At 42.4% G+C, this 18,180-nt stretch overlaps 1 protein-coding gene across 2 annotated transcripts in view; it reads left to right on the forward strand.

Moving 5' to 3' along the window:
* LOC124777973 (EGF domain-specific O-linked N-acetylglucosamine transferase) overlaps window positions 1–18,180 on the forward strand; it is a 164,025-nt gene that overhangs the window by 73,322 nt on the left and 72,523 nt on the right. The gene's annotated exons all lie outside the window — the stretch shown is intronic.

Genomic DNA, 18,180 nt, shown 5'->3' on the forward strand with positions numbered 1-18,180 from the left:
TTGAAACACTACGGGTACAAGTCCATTATTTTACACTGCCTGATCACAGTTGACTGGTCAAATGCACAGCTATTGTTTACAATTGTTAGTTCAAGCTGCCCCCATAGTTATTGCACTGATGTCACATATACACCAAGAGTGAAACCAGTCTTGGAACGTTTTGGATGACCAGTAGTGCATAGTTGTTGTTGTGGTCTTCAGTCCTGAGACTGGTTTGATGCAGCCCTCCATGCTACTCTATCCTGTGCAAGCCTTTTCATCTCCCAGTACCTACTGCAACCCACATCCTTCTGAATCTGCTTAGTGTATTCATCTCTTGGTCTCCCTCTACGATTTTTACCCTCCACGCTGCCCTCCAATACTAAATTGGTGATCCCTTGATGCCTCAGAACATGTCCTACCAACCGATCCCTTCTTCTGGTCAAGTTGTGCCACAAACTTCTCTTCTCCCCAATCCTATTCAATACTTCCTCATTAGTTATGTGATCTACCCATCTAATCTTCATCATTCTTCTGTAGCACCACATTTCGAAAGCTTCTATTCTCTTCTTGTCCAAACTATTTATCGTCCATGTTTCACTTCCATACATGGCTACACTCCATACGAATACTTTCAGAAATGACTTCCTGACACTTAAATCAATACTGGATGTTAACAAATTTCTCTTCTTCAGAAACGCTTTCCTTGCCATTGCCAGCCTACATTTTATATCCTCTCTACTTCGACCATCATCAGTTATTTTGCTCCCCAAATAGCAAAACTCCTTTACTACTTTAAGTGCCTCATTTCCTAATCTAATTCCCTCAGCATCACCCGACTTAATTCGACTACATTCCATTATCCTTGTTTTGCTTTTGTTGATGTTCATCTTATATCCTCCTTTCAAGACACTGTCCATTCCATTCAACTGCTCTTCCAAGTCCTTTGCTGTCTCCGACAGAATTACAATGTCATCGGCGAACCTCAAAGTTTTTATTTCTTCTCCATGAATTTTAATACCTACTCCGAATTTTTCTTTTGTTTCCTTTACTGCTTGCTCAATATACAGATTGAACAACATCGGGGAGAGGCTACAACCCTGTCTTACTCCCTTCCCAACCACTGCTTCCCTTTCATAGTAGTGGACAAAATATACATAAGGTGGCTCTTCCTAACCTGGGCTCTGACTCATTTTCACTTATCTTTTCTCTGTCCAAACTTTCCTTGCTAACTTTTCCCCTTTCTTTAGAATGAGCCTGTGTTTCTCAAAAATTATTTGTTGTGGTCAGGCATTGATCCCATGTTAGTGAAGGACTCAGACGTTCATGGGTCAGGATTAGCTTCTGCTTCCCCACAGGCTCAGGATTGCAGAGTTGGTGGTGGCTGAACCACATGACAGACAATTAATGAAACCTCCTTGAATACAGCAGCAGGCAGGAGGTTACTGCTTCTCAGTGATGTTGGCAACGGCCAGTGTGCTGAGAGTTGGGATCAGCGACTGCCATCTCAGGAGCCAGAGCAGCATGCACCACCAGCGATGGGCAGTGTGTCAGTTGCAGTCTGTGTGCGTTGTGATTACCAAGTACCATACTGGGACAGATAGCATTCAAAAAATAACATCCAGCACTAGTCGAAGATGTATGCCCACTGGGTAGAGGTCAGCAACAATGAAAGCCTTCAGGAACTGATGTATAGTTATAGACAGACTCGGCCACCCACAGCCTGGGCTCGAACATGCGTTCCACTAGAGAGGTGGCCACCAGCTGGAGGTAGTCACCCAACAGGAGACCCAGCAGTGTAAAGAATCCACGTTGTCTGCATATAGGCTCTAGCTCAGGTGGCTGCCTGCTGCTGCAGCAGATGAATATCTTGGGTAGATGAGTGAATACTTCATTGGGTTTTGCATTAGTCTCCATCTTGAAGTCAGCAGCTGATGGAGATGGTGATGGATGGCATCTGTACACACCTGGATACAGTTATGTACGGAGAATGTAGACAATCATCTGAGAACAACTGACCACTTTTTGGACACAAAAACTTATGCTGTACAATTTGGTATAAAAGTAAAAAGTTTTCCTCATCTTCATACTTTTATTTTTAGTGTAATCCACATGGCTAAATGGCTGTTTCTTAATACTAAACATTATTTGCTAGGGTTAGCCCAGCCGTGGGCAAAGGATGCACTGGAAACTCAACAGTTTTGCCGATTTTCCTCTTAAAGTAGACATAGAATACACAAAGCTAGGTCAGAGCCACAGCAGTACTGGAAACTGAAACACTTATGGCCATAATCCTATTGCACTGCTCACTATGGTACTGCTGAACGTCCTGAAACATTTTTTCGACAGTAATACAACTTTTCTGTGTGGCTTCAGTTCATCGAGCAAGTGGAGAAGGTTTTAGAGTGTTCCATATTGGAAACACGTCTAACAGCTTTTCCGGCGAATACAATAAGGGCTGTGTCATATTCCTTGAAGTTTTTTGGTGGTAGTAGCTGGGAGACAGAAAATAGCCCCACTATGTCACAGACCTGAGTCGAAACAAGGCCCCGGGAGTAGACAACATTCCATTAGAACTACTGATGGCATTGGGAGAGCCAGTCATGACAAAACTCTACCATCTGGTGAGCAAGATGTATGAGACAGGCGAAATACCCTCAGACTTCAAGAAGAATATAATAATTCCAATCCCAAAGAAAGCAGGTGTTGACAGATGTGAAAATTACCGAACTATCAGCTTAATAAGTCACAGTTGCAAAATACTAGCGCGAATTCTTTATAGACGAATGGAAAAACTGGTAGAAGCGGGCCTCGGGGAAGATCGGTTTGGATTCCATAGAAATGTTGGAACACGTGAGGCAATACTAACCTTACGACTTATCTTAGAAGAAAGATTAAGAAAAGGCAAACCTACGTTTCTAACATTTGTAGACTTAGAGAAAGCTTTTGACAATGTTAACTGGAATACTCTCTTTCAAATTCTGAAGGTGGCAGGGGTAAAATACAGGGAGCGGAAGGCTATTTACAATTTGTACAGAAACCAGATGGCAGTTATAAGAGTCGAGGGGCATGAAAGGGAAGCAGTGGTTGGGAAAGGAGTGAGACAGGGTTGTAGCCTCTCCCCAATGTTATTCAATCTGTATATTGAGCAAGCAATAAGGGAAACAAAAGAAAAATTCAGAGTAGGTATTAAAATTCATGGAGAAGTAGTAAAAACTTTGAGGTTTGCCGATGACATTGTAATTCTATCAGAGACAGCAAAGGACTTGGAAGAGCAGTTGAACGGAATGGACAGTGTCTTGAAAGGAGGATATAAGATGAACATCAACAAAAGCAAAACGAGGATAATGGAATGTAGTCAAATTAAATATGGTGATGCTGAGGGAATTAGATTAGGAAATGAGACACTTAAAGTAGTAAAGGAGTTTTGCTATTTAGGGAGTAAAATAACTGATGTTGGTCGAAGCAGAGAGGATATAAAATGTAGACTGGCAATGGCAAGGAAATCGTTTCTGAAGAAGAGAAATTTGTTAACATCGAGTATAGACTTAAGTGTCAGGAAGTCGTTTCTGAAAGTATTTGTATGGAGTGTAGCCATGTATGGAAGTGAAACATGGATGATAAATAGATTAGACAAGAAGAGAATAGAAGCTTTCGAAATGTGGTGCTACAAAAGAATGCTGAAGATTGGATGGATAGATAACATAACTAATGAGGAGGTATTGAATAGAATTGGAGAGAAGAGAAATTTGTGGCACAACTTGACTAGAAGAAGGGATCGGTTGGTAGGGCATATTCTGAGGCATCAAGGTTTCACCAATTTAGTATTGGAGGGCAGTGTGGGATGTAAATATCGTAGAGGGAGACCAAGAGATGAATACACTAAGCAGATTCAAAAGGAGCGTAGGTTGCAGTAGGTACTGGGAGATGAAGAAGCTTGCGCGGGATAGAGTAGCATGGAGAGCTGCATCAAACCAGTCTCTGGACTGAAGACCACAACAATAACAACATCTCCATTTGCCTGCTTAGCAGACTGGTAAAGTGCTTTCCTCCATGCAGTGAGCCCAGGTTCAATTCTCAGCGGGGTTGGAGATTTTCTCCATTCGCAGACTGCGTGTTGTGTTGTTCTCATCATCATCACGGGCATGTGAGTCGCCCAATGTGGCATCAACTGAAATAAGACTCGCATTCAGCGGCCAAAGTTCCCCTGATGGGGCCTAGCAGCTAGCAATGCCGTATGATCATTGAATTTTTTTATCACTATCTTTGTAGTAAGCAGAGAGTAAATCCAAAGCATTCTGATTGTTTGGTAGTTTGACATCCTACAGCATCTATTTTATGTAAAAACAACTGTGTTTCACATACTTGTGTGCCAGTCTGGACCATCTTGACTGACATATGGTAATTCTTTGCCTTTGGCATCGTCGGCATCAGTATGTAGCTTCCTTTCGCCTTGGAGATTAACAATACTTCTTGATTCTTCACCTGTGGGTATTTGTTCATAGCGTCCCATATTACTGGATGGGGGTGGATTGTAAAAGCTCGCAATATGTATCAACAGTGGCTACTGGGACTGAAATATATGAAGTCTGGCCCTGTCAGTGTTAATTTCAGTTGTTGACATGTGATAAAACAAATTGTAAGTGAGAACCCTGCGTGGGTTTCCAGTACTGCACCCTTCACAGGCCAGCTAGGAACTACCTTGAAGGTAGCAGTGTAGAACTCAATTGTCCATGTATGGCATGATGTACCACTTCCTGCAATGCTTGTCATTTCCACTCTTACATCCCCAATGCAACTTGCTAGTGATCCGTATTTTCACATCTAGTAAATTTAGTCAGATTTGTGTTGTGTCTAAATCTTGGCTGACTGTGCCCATATTTGTCTTCATAGATGCTGTTAGCTAAATACTTAACTCCCGTACTGTCTGAGTATTATTCAATGTGCTTTGCTGTAGATTTGGCAGTTGTCATGTATGTCACTCTACAGTTGCTGTGTTGCTGTCCACTATCTCTTGCCCAGAAGTGCTATTTAATTCCCTGGTATCATCAGTATCTGTTGTTCTGAATACTGTCTTCAATAATTCCCCACTTACATTTGGCTATATCCTCTTTTGACACAGCAACATGTGTAGTACAAAATATGTCACTTGGTGCAACTGTTCCAGGAATCCCCATATGAGAGCTGCAATCCTTGGTACTCCCCTTGGATCTCCTCTAATATTCTTTTCTCTGTGACTTCAAGATGCAATGTGGTGAATGTCTCCTCGAGCCTCCATACTTACTCCTCGCTTCCCGCTGTGTAAATTAACTTCAGTACCCATTGGTGCCTGGAGAACAGCACCCCTCTTCCAAGTTGTTGATTGTGTAGTGTGTCCACTACTGCTCCTCCAAACCACCGTACTGCCATCAGAATAATTGCAAACATCATTGTTGTCAGTGCCACACAGGAGAAAGGAATCTGCTTCTCTTTCCTTCCCCCTTCCTCAAGGGTGGGTTATGTGGTTCATTGCCACACAGTGCACCCCATTACCATAGCATACCCTTATTTGAATTACCCACTATAACATCTAGCAATCCTATCACAAAAATCACAACAAAAATGTAGAATGAACCACCCTATAATAACAAATTGTAATGACTCCATTAAACTAGGAAAATGATGTAGCCATAAAGTGTTTCACAACAAAGTTGCACTGTATACTTCGTAAAACTTGATACTCACTGGCGCAACATCAGTGCATACTTCACCTTCCGTACTTCCTGTGCACTATCTTCTGTTTCCTTCCTTCCTTCTCTTCTTACCTTTAGCCTTCTTGATAGGTAACAGCACTGGCACTGTAATGTTTCTAGGGTACCTTTGGAAGGTTTAACTCATCCTATGTGGACAATGGAAGTTTCCATAGATAATTGCAACTTCACGTATATGACTTGATGTGGCCCTCCTAGTGCATAATAAATTTCTTCATTTTGCCCTTTAGTGTATAGGGCCTTGCTAACATGACACATTGGCCAACTCTGTACTTGGGTAACTTAGCATTACATTGCACCATTCTTTCCTGCCAATCAGGGGCTTTATAATTTAATATTGTGCTTCCAGGTATTCTGCTAAGTTATTGTTTCCATTTTCACAATGTTTTGATGACCGACTCAGCCAACTTCTTCAGGTGCTGCAAGTTCTGTTGTTGTATGTACTCACTGCCTGGACTCCAACCAGCAGGTGGCTGAAGTAGCCACAGGTTCCTGGTTGTAGGGTTTCACATTCTTCCTCTGTCCTTGAAACCAGAGCAGAGAGGCCCTTGCAAAATCAAAGTCATCCAAGGAGATAGACAGACAAAAGAAGTCCTGTAAGATAAAGGAGATTCCAGTTGTTCCTTTGCCACTGGACTCACATGTTCTGACTCTGTACTTGAAGTGGAGTTCCTAGATGGCCCCAATGGCACAGGATATCCTCACACAACCTGCATCAGAACCGATGTTGTATTTATGCTGTATCCTGGCAACTGGTGGCAGCTGACAACCCTGGGGCATGAGCTGCCTCCTTGGGCCCTCCATGCCCCATCAGGATACTGACTGCATTATTCTCCATTGGAACTGTAGTGGTTTTCTCCACCATCTGGCTGAGCTAAAATGTTTCTTGTAAGCTTCCCCTGCTATCTGCATTGCCCTCCATGAAACTTGGTTCCCAGCATTGTGAATCCTACCCTCCATGGTTATCAAGGCTATTTCAAGAATTGAGTTGACTGTGGAATAGTGTCAGATTGTGGTTGTGTGTGCATTCTGGACTGTGTGTACAGTGAACACATGCCACTTGATATGACATTGGAAGCTTTGGCTGTTCATGTGAGGACGCCCTATATTTCACAGCCTGTAATGTGTATCTCCCTCCCAATGACACAGTGACTCAGAACTTGGTGACTTCACTGATTTATTAGCTCCCTCACCCTTCCTGATGTAGGGTGACTTCACTGTCCACAACATTTTGTGGTGAGGAATTATGACACTGAAAAACTGTCAAAACTGTGTTTGAAGAGCTCAATCCTCATCTCTTGAACACTGGTGCCATTCCCATAACTCAGTCTGGCATATGGATCTTATTCAGCCACTGATCTTTCCGGTTGCAGCCCTTGTCTTCTCCCCTCCATCCATTGGAGAGTTCATATGACCTGTGTGGCAGTGATCATTTTACGATCATCCTGTCCCTTCCTCAGCGTCACTCGCCTGGGCATCCACCCAGATGGGCTCTCAGCAATGATGACTGGGACCCCTTTGCCTCTGCCACTGCCCTTAGCACCCTGCCATGTGGAAACCTCAAAATTTTCAATTTGCTGTCACACTGCATCTTTTGCTAGTGGAGGATATCAAACTAACTGTCCACAACACAACCACAGCCATTCTATCAACAGCAGACTTAGCAATCCGTCATTCCTCGGAATCCCCCCCTATTGGAAGGCATTACTTTGGTGGACTTCATAAATCACTGTCGCCATTAGAGATTGCAGACTGTCTCTCCAATGGCATAAGTGATGTCCATTGCTGGAGCACTTCATTGTCGGCATAAGTGATGTCCATTGCTGGAGCACTTCATTGTCTTTGAACAGATCTGTGCCCAAGTCTGCCACATAATAAAATAACAGCTACAAGAATGTTGGAACAATATGTTACTACCATTGGACTGTGTACCCCTCTTGTGCAAAGTTGAGTAAAATTTGATGCCTGTGTAAACACCAGTCCCCCACAAGTATACCTGGTGTCTCCCTGAATGGTATAGTCTACACTGACCCAAATGCTGTCTCTGAACATTTTGCTCTGCATTATGCTCAAGCCACTTTGTCTGAAAACTATCAGCCTGCATTTTGTGTCCTCAAACAGCAGGTGGAACGAATTCACATACTTTTACACTACAAATCACCTGGAATCATGTAATGCTCTGTTAAGTGGATGGAAATGCTCCAGTGCCATAGCACTTTGCCCTGACACACCTCCAGGCCAGACCACATTTACAGCAGCTAAATGCTGTAACACCTATTGGTGAATTACCAACATCGCGTCCTTACTATTTTAAGATGTACCTGGAGCAAGAGTGAGTTCCCATCTCCATATCGTGAAAGCGTTACTATCCCACTACTGAAACTGGTTAAGGTCCCTCTCCCTCAAGAAGGAAGATATCACCTAATTAGCCTCACTGATGTTCTCTGCTATTTGCTGAAGACTTATGATACCACATGATGTCATCACATCCTCATTACCCTACTTGAGTGGGTCTCCAGGGTCTGCTCCCAGTTTTTGTCTGGAACTTCTTGTTGCACAATATTTTCAGAGTTCAAGGTGGTGCTTCCAACAGTATCCTCCCTCCCCCCCCCCCCACCCCCCTTCCATTTTCCACCATACACAAGAGAACGGTGTGCCGTAGGGCTATGTATTGAGTGTGCCCTTTTTTCTAGTAGCTCTCAACCATTCCTGCAGCTGTGGGGACTGCATTGTCATGTTCCCTATATGCTGACAGTTTCAATTCCTATTGCTCCTCCACTGTGAGTGTTGGTGGACACCATGTGCAGTCTTGGGCTCTGACCCATAGCTTCTTGGTTTCAGCCACCAAGTCTTGCATCTTGCACTGCTGTCACCATTGTAAGTCCATCCACAACCGGAATTCTACCTTTGTGACCAATTGCTTAATGTGTTGGAGTCGTATCACTTTCTCAGACTGGTCTTCAATTCATGGTTCATGTGGCTTCCCCATCTTCACCAACTTAAGCAAACATACTTAATACCATTCGCTGCCTCAGTAACACCAGTGGCGGTGAAATCAGCTCTACACCTTTGCAGCTTTACAAAGCCCTGTCCTGTCCCATCTTGATTTGGGAGCATGGCATATGGCTCAGCAGCATTGCAAATGTTGGACCCGTAGACCATTGTGGTATCTGACTTGCTGACATGTGTCTTTTGAACCATCCTTGTGAATGGCCTACTCTCACAGTCCGGGGTCCCTCCACTGCAGATCAGATGCCAACAACTACTGCTCAGCTGTGTAGTACACATTCAGTTCACCTCTGAGCATCCAAACCACCATGTTATTTTTCCTAGTAGGGAGATCCAGCTTCTACTACAACAGCCCAGGCCTGAAGTCTCGACTGCAGTTCGCAAAACTTGTCTCTGCTATGAACTCTAATTTCGCCCACTGTCGCCTGTTGTCAGGGAGCAATCAAGTATGCCATCATGGTGTGTATCCCTTCCTTGGGTCTGTCTCCATCTATCCTTTTGACCAAAAGAGTCTGGCAGAGTCAGAAATTGTAGAAACTGATGGCTTTAGGGTCAACGAATGAATCAGTTTTGTCCGCACACATGCAAGTTGAGGTGAACAACTTTCCTTGTCAGATGGATAGTGTATTCACTGCTGGATTGGTGGCCATCGCTCAAGCCCTCAGTCACATTCATTCTTGCACCTGCGAGTAATGCTTAATCCCTGAGTAGTCTTCAGACTATCAACCAGGGCTACCCTCATCACCCCTTGGTTGTGACTGTCCAGAATCTCCTTTCTGATCTCCATCAAGCTGGATGGTCAGTCATCTTTGTCTGGACCCGAGGTCACATTGGTATACCAGTGATGAACATGCTGACCTGTTGGCCATGTTGCCTACTGGAGGCTGACTTTGGAGGTGGGGTACTAGAACTGGACCTTCTGTTGACTCTCTAAGCCATCAATTGTTGGGGGCTTTGAGCACTAATTGATGTGACATGGTTTCTCTAAACAAAATGTGAGCAGTAAAGGGGACCATGGCCATGTGGCTCTTTCCTTTATGGTTCTCACAGGGGCGCTGTCGTTCTCTGTCGACTTCGCTTTGGCCATACTTGGGTGACCTACACCCAATGACATGAGGATCCATCCCACTGTCAGTGTGGTGCCCATCTGATGGTGGCCCCACATCCTAATCAATTGCCCCAGTTCGGCCACCTTAACTTTAAACTTGCTGACACACTGCATCTGGTGCTAGCGGATGATGCCAAACTAACTGATCTGATTTCACAGAGGTCCAGCCTGGCTTCTAGTGTTTCCACCTTTTAATTCCTCATATTCTTTTATGTCTGTCAATTTACTGTCTTGTCATCATTGTTCTCTTTCCAGATATTTTATCAGCTTGCCTATGCAGGTGTATCTCTCATCGCATAAAGTGTCCCCGGGGCCTCCAACTGCTTCTGGGCAGAGCAACTTACCCACTTTCAATCTTTTACCCCTTCTCACTTTTACTTGCTTCGTTTTCTTGGTTTTATTGATTCTCGGTTACAATTGGTTTCATCAGGATTTGTCTACTGTGTCTTTCCTACGTTCTCAGCTTGAGCCATATAGGATAAAGGGACTGATGACCTTGTTGTCTGGTCCCTTTAACCTCACCATTCCAGTCCAGACCAGGTTTTAGTATGTGCCTACTTCACCCACTCCATACATCCTTTAGCATTTTTCCAAAACGTTTATTGATTCCCCATTTTTCCCAATCTTGGATTTGATAACTTTTAAAAGTGATGGCATCATTCTACCATATACCACCTCATATGGAAAGGGCCTAAGATTGTTGTGCACTTTTGAGTTGTACACAGCTACTACATAGATAGATAAATGTCCCATTCATTGTTGTGACTATTCACATAAAACATAACATTTTGCTGGGAGTAGGGTGAACATGCTCAGGCCTCCCATTTGCCTGAGGGTGGAAGGTTATTAAATTTTGGATTTGTAATAGATGACACAATTGCTTAATTAGTTTGGACATGAAGATGGTGCTCTGATCAATACTTATTATGTCAGGTATGCCAAACTTCAACAACCAGTTGTTCACTATTGCTTGTGCTATTGTACTAGTTTGTTGATTTGGATGGAAATCATTGCAGCATACTGTGAAAAGTAGATTGAGATGGTTTACACACCGCAGTTACCCACCAGTGTCAGTTTCAGTGGATATAAACTGTCACCCTATCATTTCAAATAGCTTAGATGCCTCTGGATACCTTCAAAGTGGTAGTTGTTTATGGCTAAAAGTGGCACATTGCACACATGGTATGCAATTCTTGACATAATTTTCTACATGGTGTCTTCACATTCTCCACCAAAACTGTTCAGCTATTTCAAGGTCTGTTATCCTTCACCCTCCATGTCCTGCTAACACATTGTATCTTGTGGCCTCTTTTCAATACTTCTTCCTTCAGTACTGCAGGTACCTCGATGCGTGACCTGAACTTGTTGCCCTACATAGTAGCCCATTGAACATAACAAACTGTGGTTGTGTTTTGAACAGCTGGTTTGCGCCTCCTGCTACTTTGCAGTTCTCTGGCCAAGCACCTTTACGACCCTGGTTATCCTGATCAACCCATCCACATTGTCATGCATCCTGCTGAACCTGTAGACTACTTCAGAATCAATTTCACTTAATTTCAATACCCATCAAGTCAACCTGCTTGATGGATCTCTTAGACCTAATATCTACTTTAATACAGCTTGGTCTGTAATAACTTTGTATTTCCTGCCATACAGGTAAAAACGAAAGTAAGTGGTACTGTAGATTAATCTCAGCATCTCCTCCTCTGTAGCTTAGTAATTCTGTTCTGCTTTACTTAATTGCCTTGATGCCTATACTGCTAGGGTCTCATTATTGTCTATTTTCTGAGTCAGAAAGCATCCCACAGCCTGGTTGCTCATGTCACAGGACAAGACAGACTCTTTTTCATAATTCAGAAATACTAAACAGAGGGCTAGATGTCACGTGCTTTTCAATCACTCAAAGAAATATTGACTGTCAGCCAACCACTGAAATTTCTCATCCTTCATCAACAAATGTGTTAATGGTCTAGTATCATCAACAAATATGTTCATAATCTAGCACTGTCAGCAAACCCTTTGACGAATTTCCTATAATAATTGCATAACCTAACATGACATGGAAGTCCTCCCCCCGTGACCGAGCGAGGTGGCGCAGTGGTTAGACACTGGACTCGCATTCGGGAGGACGACGGTTCAATCCCGCGTCCGGCCATCCTGATTTAGGTTTTCCGTGATTTCCCTAAATCACTCCAAGCAAATGTCGGGATGGTTCCTCTGAAAGGGCACGGCCGACTTCCTTCCCTAATCCGATGAGACCGATGACCACACTGTCTGGTCTCCTTCCCCAAACCAACCAACCAACCAACCAACCAACCAACCAACCAACCAATCCTCCCCCCGTGAACCATGGACCTTGCCGTTGGTGGGGAAGCTTGCGTGCCTCAGCGATACAGATAGCCGTACCGTAGGTGCAACCAGAACGGAGGGGTACCTGTTGAGAGGCCAGAGGCCAGACAAATGCGTGGTTCCTGAAGAGGGGCAGCAGCCTTTTCAGTAGTTGCAGGGGCAACAGTTTGGATGATTGACTGATCTGGCCTTGTAACACTAACCAAAACGGCCTTGCTGTGCTGGTACTGCGAACGGCTGAAAGCAAGGGGAAACTACAGCCGTAATTTTTCCCGAGGGCATGCAGCTTTACTGTATGGTTAAATGATGATGGCGTCCTCTTGGGTAAAATATTCCGGAGGTAAAATAGTCCCCATTCGGATCTCCGGGCGGGGACTACTCAAGAGGACGTCGTTATCAGGAGAAAGAAAAATGGCGTTCTACAGATCGGAGCGTGGAATGTCAGATCCCTTAATCGGGCAGGTAGGTTAGAAAATTTAAAAAGGGAAATGGATAGGTTAAAGTTAGATATTTTGGGAATTAGTGAAGTTTGGTGGCAGGAGGAACAAGACTTTTGGTCAGGCGAATACAGGATCATAAATACAAAATCAAATAGGGGTGATGCAGGAGTAGGTTTAATAATGAATAGGAAAATAGGAGTGCGGGTAAGCTACTACAAACAGCATAGTGAACGCATTATTGTGGCCAAGATAGACACGAAGCCCACGCCTGCTACAGTAGTACAAGTTTATATGCCAACTAGCTCTGCAGATGACGAAGAAATTGAAGAAATGTATGATGAAGTCAAAGAAATTATTCAGATAGTGAAAGGAGACGAAAATTTAATAGTGATGGGTGACTGGAATTCGGTAGTAGGAAAAGGGAGAGAAGGAAATGTAGTAGGTGAATCTGGATTGGGGCTAAGAAATGAAAGAGGAAGCCGCTTGGTAGAATTTTGCACAGAGCACAACTTAGCCATAGCTGACACTTGGTTCAAGAATCATGAAAGAAGGTTGTATACATGGAAGAACCCTGGAGATATTGACAGGTTTCAGATAGATTATATAATGGTAAGACAGAGATTTAGGAACCAGGCTTTAAATTGTAAGACATTTCCAGGGGCAGATGTGGACTCTGATCACAATCTATTGGTTATGACCTGTAGATTAAAACTGAAGAAACTGCAAAAAGGTGGGAATTTAAGGAGATGGGACCTGGATAAACTGACTAAACCAGAGGTTATACAGAGTTTCAGGGAGAGCATAAGGGAACAATTGACAGGAATGGGGGAAAGAAATACAGTAGAAGAAGATGGGTGGCTTTGAGGGATGAAGTAGTGAAGGCAGCAGAGGATCAAGTCGGTAAAAAGACAAGGGCTAGTAGAACTCGTTGGATAACAGAAGAAATATTGAATTTAATTGATGAAAGGAGAAAATATAAAAATGCAGTAAATGAAGCAGGCAAAAAGGAATACAAACGTCTCAAAAATGAGATTGACAGGAAGTGCAAAATGGCTAAGCAGGGATGGCTGGAGGACAAATGTAAGGTTGTAGAGGCTTATCTCACTAGGGGTAAGATAAATACTGCCTAAAGGAAAATTAAAGAGACCTTTGGAGAAAAGAGAACCACTTGTATGAATATCAAGAGCTCAGATGGAAAACCCAGTTCTAAGCAAAGAAGGGAAAGCAGAAAGGTGGAAGAGTATATAGAGGGTCTATACAAGGTCGATGTACTTGAGGACAATATTATGGAAATGGAAGAGGATGTAAATGAAGATGAATTTGGAGATATGATACTGCGTGAAGAGTTTGACAGAGCACTGAAAGACCTGAGTCGAAACAAGGCCCCGGGAGTAGACAACATTCCATTAGAACTACTGACGGCCTTGGGAGAGCCAGTCCTGATGAAACTCTACCATCTGGTGAGCAAGATGTATGAGACAGGCGAAATACCCTCAGAGTTCAAGAAGAATATAATAATTCCAATCCCAAAGAAAGCAGGTGTTGACAGATGTGAAAATTAGTGAACAATCAGTTTAATAAGCCACAGCTGCAAAATACTAATGCGAATTCTTTACAGACAAATGGAAAAACTGGTAGAAGCCGACCTCGGGGAAGATCAGTTTGGATTCCGTAGAAATATTGGAACACGTGAGGCAATACTGACCCTAAGGCAATACTGACCCTACAATTTATCTTAGAAGCTAGATTAAGGAAAGGCAAACCTACGTTTCTAGCATTTGTAGACTTAGAGAACGCATTTGACAATGTTGAGTGGAATACGCTCTTTCAAATTGTGAAGGTGGCAGGGGTAAAATACAGGGAGTGACAGGCTATTTATAATTTGTACAGAAACCAGGTGGCAGTTACAAGAGTCGAGGGACATGAAAGGGAAGCAGTGGTTGGGAAGGGAGTGAGACAGGGTTGTAGCCTATCCCCGATGTTATTCAATCTTTATATTGAGCAAGCAGTGAAGGAAACAAAAGAAAAATATGGAGTAGGTATTAAAATCCATGGAGAAGGAATTAAAACTTTGAGGTTCGTCAATGACATTGTAATTCTGTCAGAGACAACAAAGGACCTGGAAGAGCAGTTGAACGGAATGGATAGTGTCTTGAAAGGAGGATATAAGATGAACATCAACAGAAGCAAAATGAGGATAATGGAATGTAGTCGAATTAAGTCGGGCGATGCTGAGGGAATTAGATTATGAAATGAGACACTTAAAGTAATAGAGGAGTTTTGCTATTTGGGGAGCAAAATAACTGATGATGGTCGAAGTAGAGAGGATATAAAATGTAGACTGGCAATGGCAAGGAAAGCGTTTCTGAAGAAGAGAAATTTGTTAACATCGAATATAGATTTAAGTGTAAGGAAGTCATTTTTGAAAGTATTTGTATGGAGTGTGGCCATGTATGGAAGTGAAACACGGACGATAAATAGTTTGGACAAGAAGAGAATAGAAGCTTTCGAAATGTGGTGCTACAGAAGAATGCTGAAGATCACATAACTAATGAGGAGGTACTGAATAGGATTGGGGAGAAGAGAAGTTTGTGGCACAACTTGACTAGAAGAAGGGATCGGTTGGTAGGACATGTTCTGAGGCATCAAGGGATCACCAACTTAGTATTGGAGGGCAGCGTGGAAGGTAAAAATCATAGACGGAGACCAAGAGATGAATACACTAAGCAGATTCAGAAGGATGTAGGTTGCAGTAGGTACTGGGAGATGAAGAAGCTTGCACAGGATAGAGTAGCATGGAGAGCTGCATCAAACCAGTCTCCGGACTGAAGACCACAACAATACAACAATAACAACAACATGGAAGTAACTTCCATGAATTATTTCTGTGGAGAAAACACAATTGGGTGTACCCTGGAAAGATGGAACTACTGTCAGTCCTTTTACCACTGGAAAACATTGGAGAAAAATGGCAATACCCTAAAAATGTCAGCAGTTGCCTCTTAGTCTATGGTAGTGTGAAATCACCAAGACATTGTGGCTAATTATATGGCCTAAATAACTTCCTGCTGCCAATGGAGAGTGACACTTTTCAATACTTAATGTTAAGTGTGATTATTGCAACCTCTTAAGCACTTCTTCCAGCCACTGCATGTAATCCTTCAGATCCTTGTAAAAAACAACATCATGTAAGTAGACAATACACTGATGTAGTTTTAATCCCCTCAACACTCAGTTTAATAATCTCTCAAATGTGACCGGTGCATTCTTATGTCCAAAAGGCATCCACTGAAACTGGTAATGCTCCCATGGGACAGTAAATGCAGTCTTTAGTCAGTCCTCAGGCACTACTTTTAACTAGTGGTAACCTCTTTTCAGAACTATTGTTGAAAACACCTGCTTTGGCCCAGCTTTTACAATGTTTTCATGATATTCAGTATCAGATATGCATCCGTCACAGTTCTGGCAATTAAATAACAGTATCACAAGAGACCCTGTATTTCCTTGACCCATCCAATGAGTTTTTAAGCATGATGATAACAGATGCTACCCACTCTCTTCAATTCCTCCATTATTGGTTGCAAGTGCTGGAGGTATTCTATACAGTTTCTTATAGACAGGAGGATTGTTCTCTGTCAGGATCTTTTTTTGTGTCACAATGTCTACAAACTTTTATGAATAACAGTTTTTGATGTTGCTGAGCAACTGTCGTACAATATTTGTTAAAGGAACACACCACCATTTGACTGTTTTATTGTTCATTTAAGTTAAACCCAGGTTTCGACCTTTTATGCCATTTTCAAGTATATGCTAAAAGCAAAAATTGCATACAGTAAAACCACATGAAATTTCAAAAGATGTAAAATGTCTTAAACAATGAATGTAAATAGGTGTACAATTATGAAATATGTACTTACATTTTACGTCTTTAACATATATTGCAGGATGCTTAACTCATGGGAGCACATCATATTCAGTAAAAACAGGCTTACACTGCAGGCATATTGCAGCTGTTATATACTTTTTATTCATGAATTGTGTTACACATGCATGCCCCCACCCCCACCCACACGCCCCCCTGTCACCTCTTCACTCCATGTCTTTCCTACTCGCCATCCTCCTACTCCTCACTATTGTACTTATGTCCACAACCCAAATATGCAGCAAGTTTGGTATAAATAGCATCTAAGTCAAGTCATGCTTAATTGAATATGCTGGAAATTCCGTCATTTCCTTGTGCTTTGTCAATATCCTTGTAATAAATAAGATCTGTATCTATTGTGATTCAGATAGGTTGCACACTAATCTTCTTATGCTTTGTAATACCAGAGTGGCTTTCATTAAGTGCTTTTCGTACTAAGGTGCAACTACTCTGTTTTATACAAGTGTAATGCAGTCTTATGTTTCCATACGCATAGTATGATTACTATATGTTTTTCTACTTTAACTCTATCTCATAAATATTGCACTGTGACTGTAGTCTAACGTTCCCTATCCACCATGGACCCCTACCCCCACCCATCTTTCGAAATTTCATGTGGTCTTACTGTATGCAATTTTTACTTTTGGCAAATACTTGAAAATGGCATAAAAGGCTGAAACCTGGATTGTACTAAAATAAACAGTAAAACAGTCAAATGGCAGTGCGTTCCTTAAAAAACTCTTTCCCTTTAAAATGCTATACCTTAACAACAATGTGGGAAAAGACAGATTGCTACTTACTGTAAAGAAGACAAGTCAAATTGCAGCAGGCACAATTTAAAGACAATTATGCGTGTCTGCAACTTGATGTGTCTCCTTTATGGTAAGTAGCAATCTGTGCTTTCTTACATTTTTGAAATTTATATCTGGAGTTTCCTGTTTGAAATGCTGTACTTTTCACATAATGCAGATGAACTGATGGTTTGCTAATGGCAGAGGTCCACACTTGACCTCTCTAAATCATCCTCATTTAGGACTCCTGAATTGACTGTCAACAACCCCTTTGGTAGAACCACTTTGTCAATGCCAAAATTATTCGTAATGTATACCTCCATTCACATCCTACATGTGTGTCACACTGTTATGTATAATGCAACATATCCGAACAGTCATTGCGTCCCAATGGGTCTATAACACACAAAATATCACTCGGTAGAGAAGTTCTTATGTTTCCCCAGAGTAGTTTTCCTGTACCTTTCAGCACTTTATCATGTGAACTGGGTCTTAATTTTTGTGTATGCATTTTAATCAGTTCCACCTTCATGGTATGAGAACCTCGTGCCAGTGTATCTTCTGCCGCAGCCTCCCCCCGTCAAAACAATGTTTTATCGAGTTTGACTGTGTGCTGCAAAAGATCAGTTTTTGCGTGATGCTCATTCAAGAAATTCAACCTGAGGACTGTGCAGTACTCCTTGCTGATGATGTGATACTTCCATATGCTCTCAAAAATTTCTTGCTTCAGTACAAAAATTGACTAGTGTTGCCACTTCATTGTCACCTACTCCAATTAATCTATACTGTGGGAAATTTCAGTCTTTTCTTACATAAGGGGTCCAGACTCACT

The sequence above is a fragment of the Schistocerca piceifrons genome, chromosome 2, assembly GCF_021461385.2.
Source record: "Schistocerca piceifrons isolate TAMUIC-IGC-003096 chromosome 2, iqSchPice1.1, whole genome shotgun sequence".
NCBI classification, from domain to species: domain Eukaryota; kingdom Metazoa; phylum Arthropoda; class Insecta; order Orthoptera; family Acrididae; genus Schistocerca; species Schistocerca piceifrons.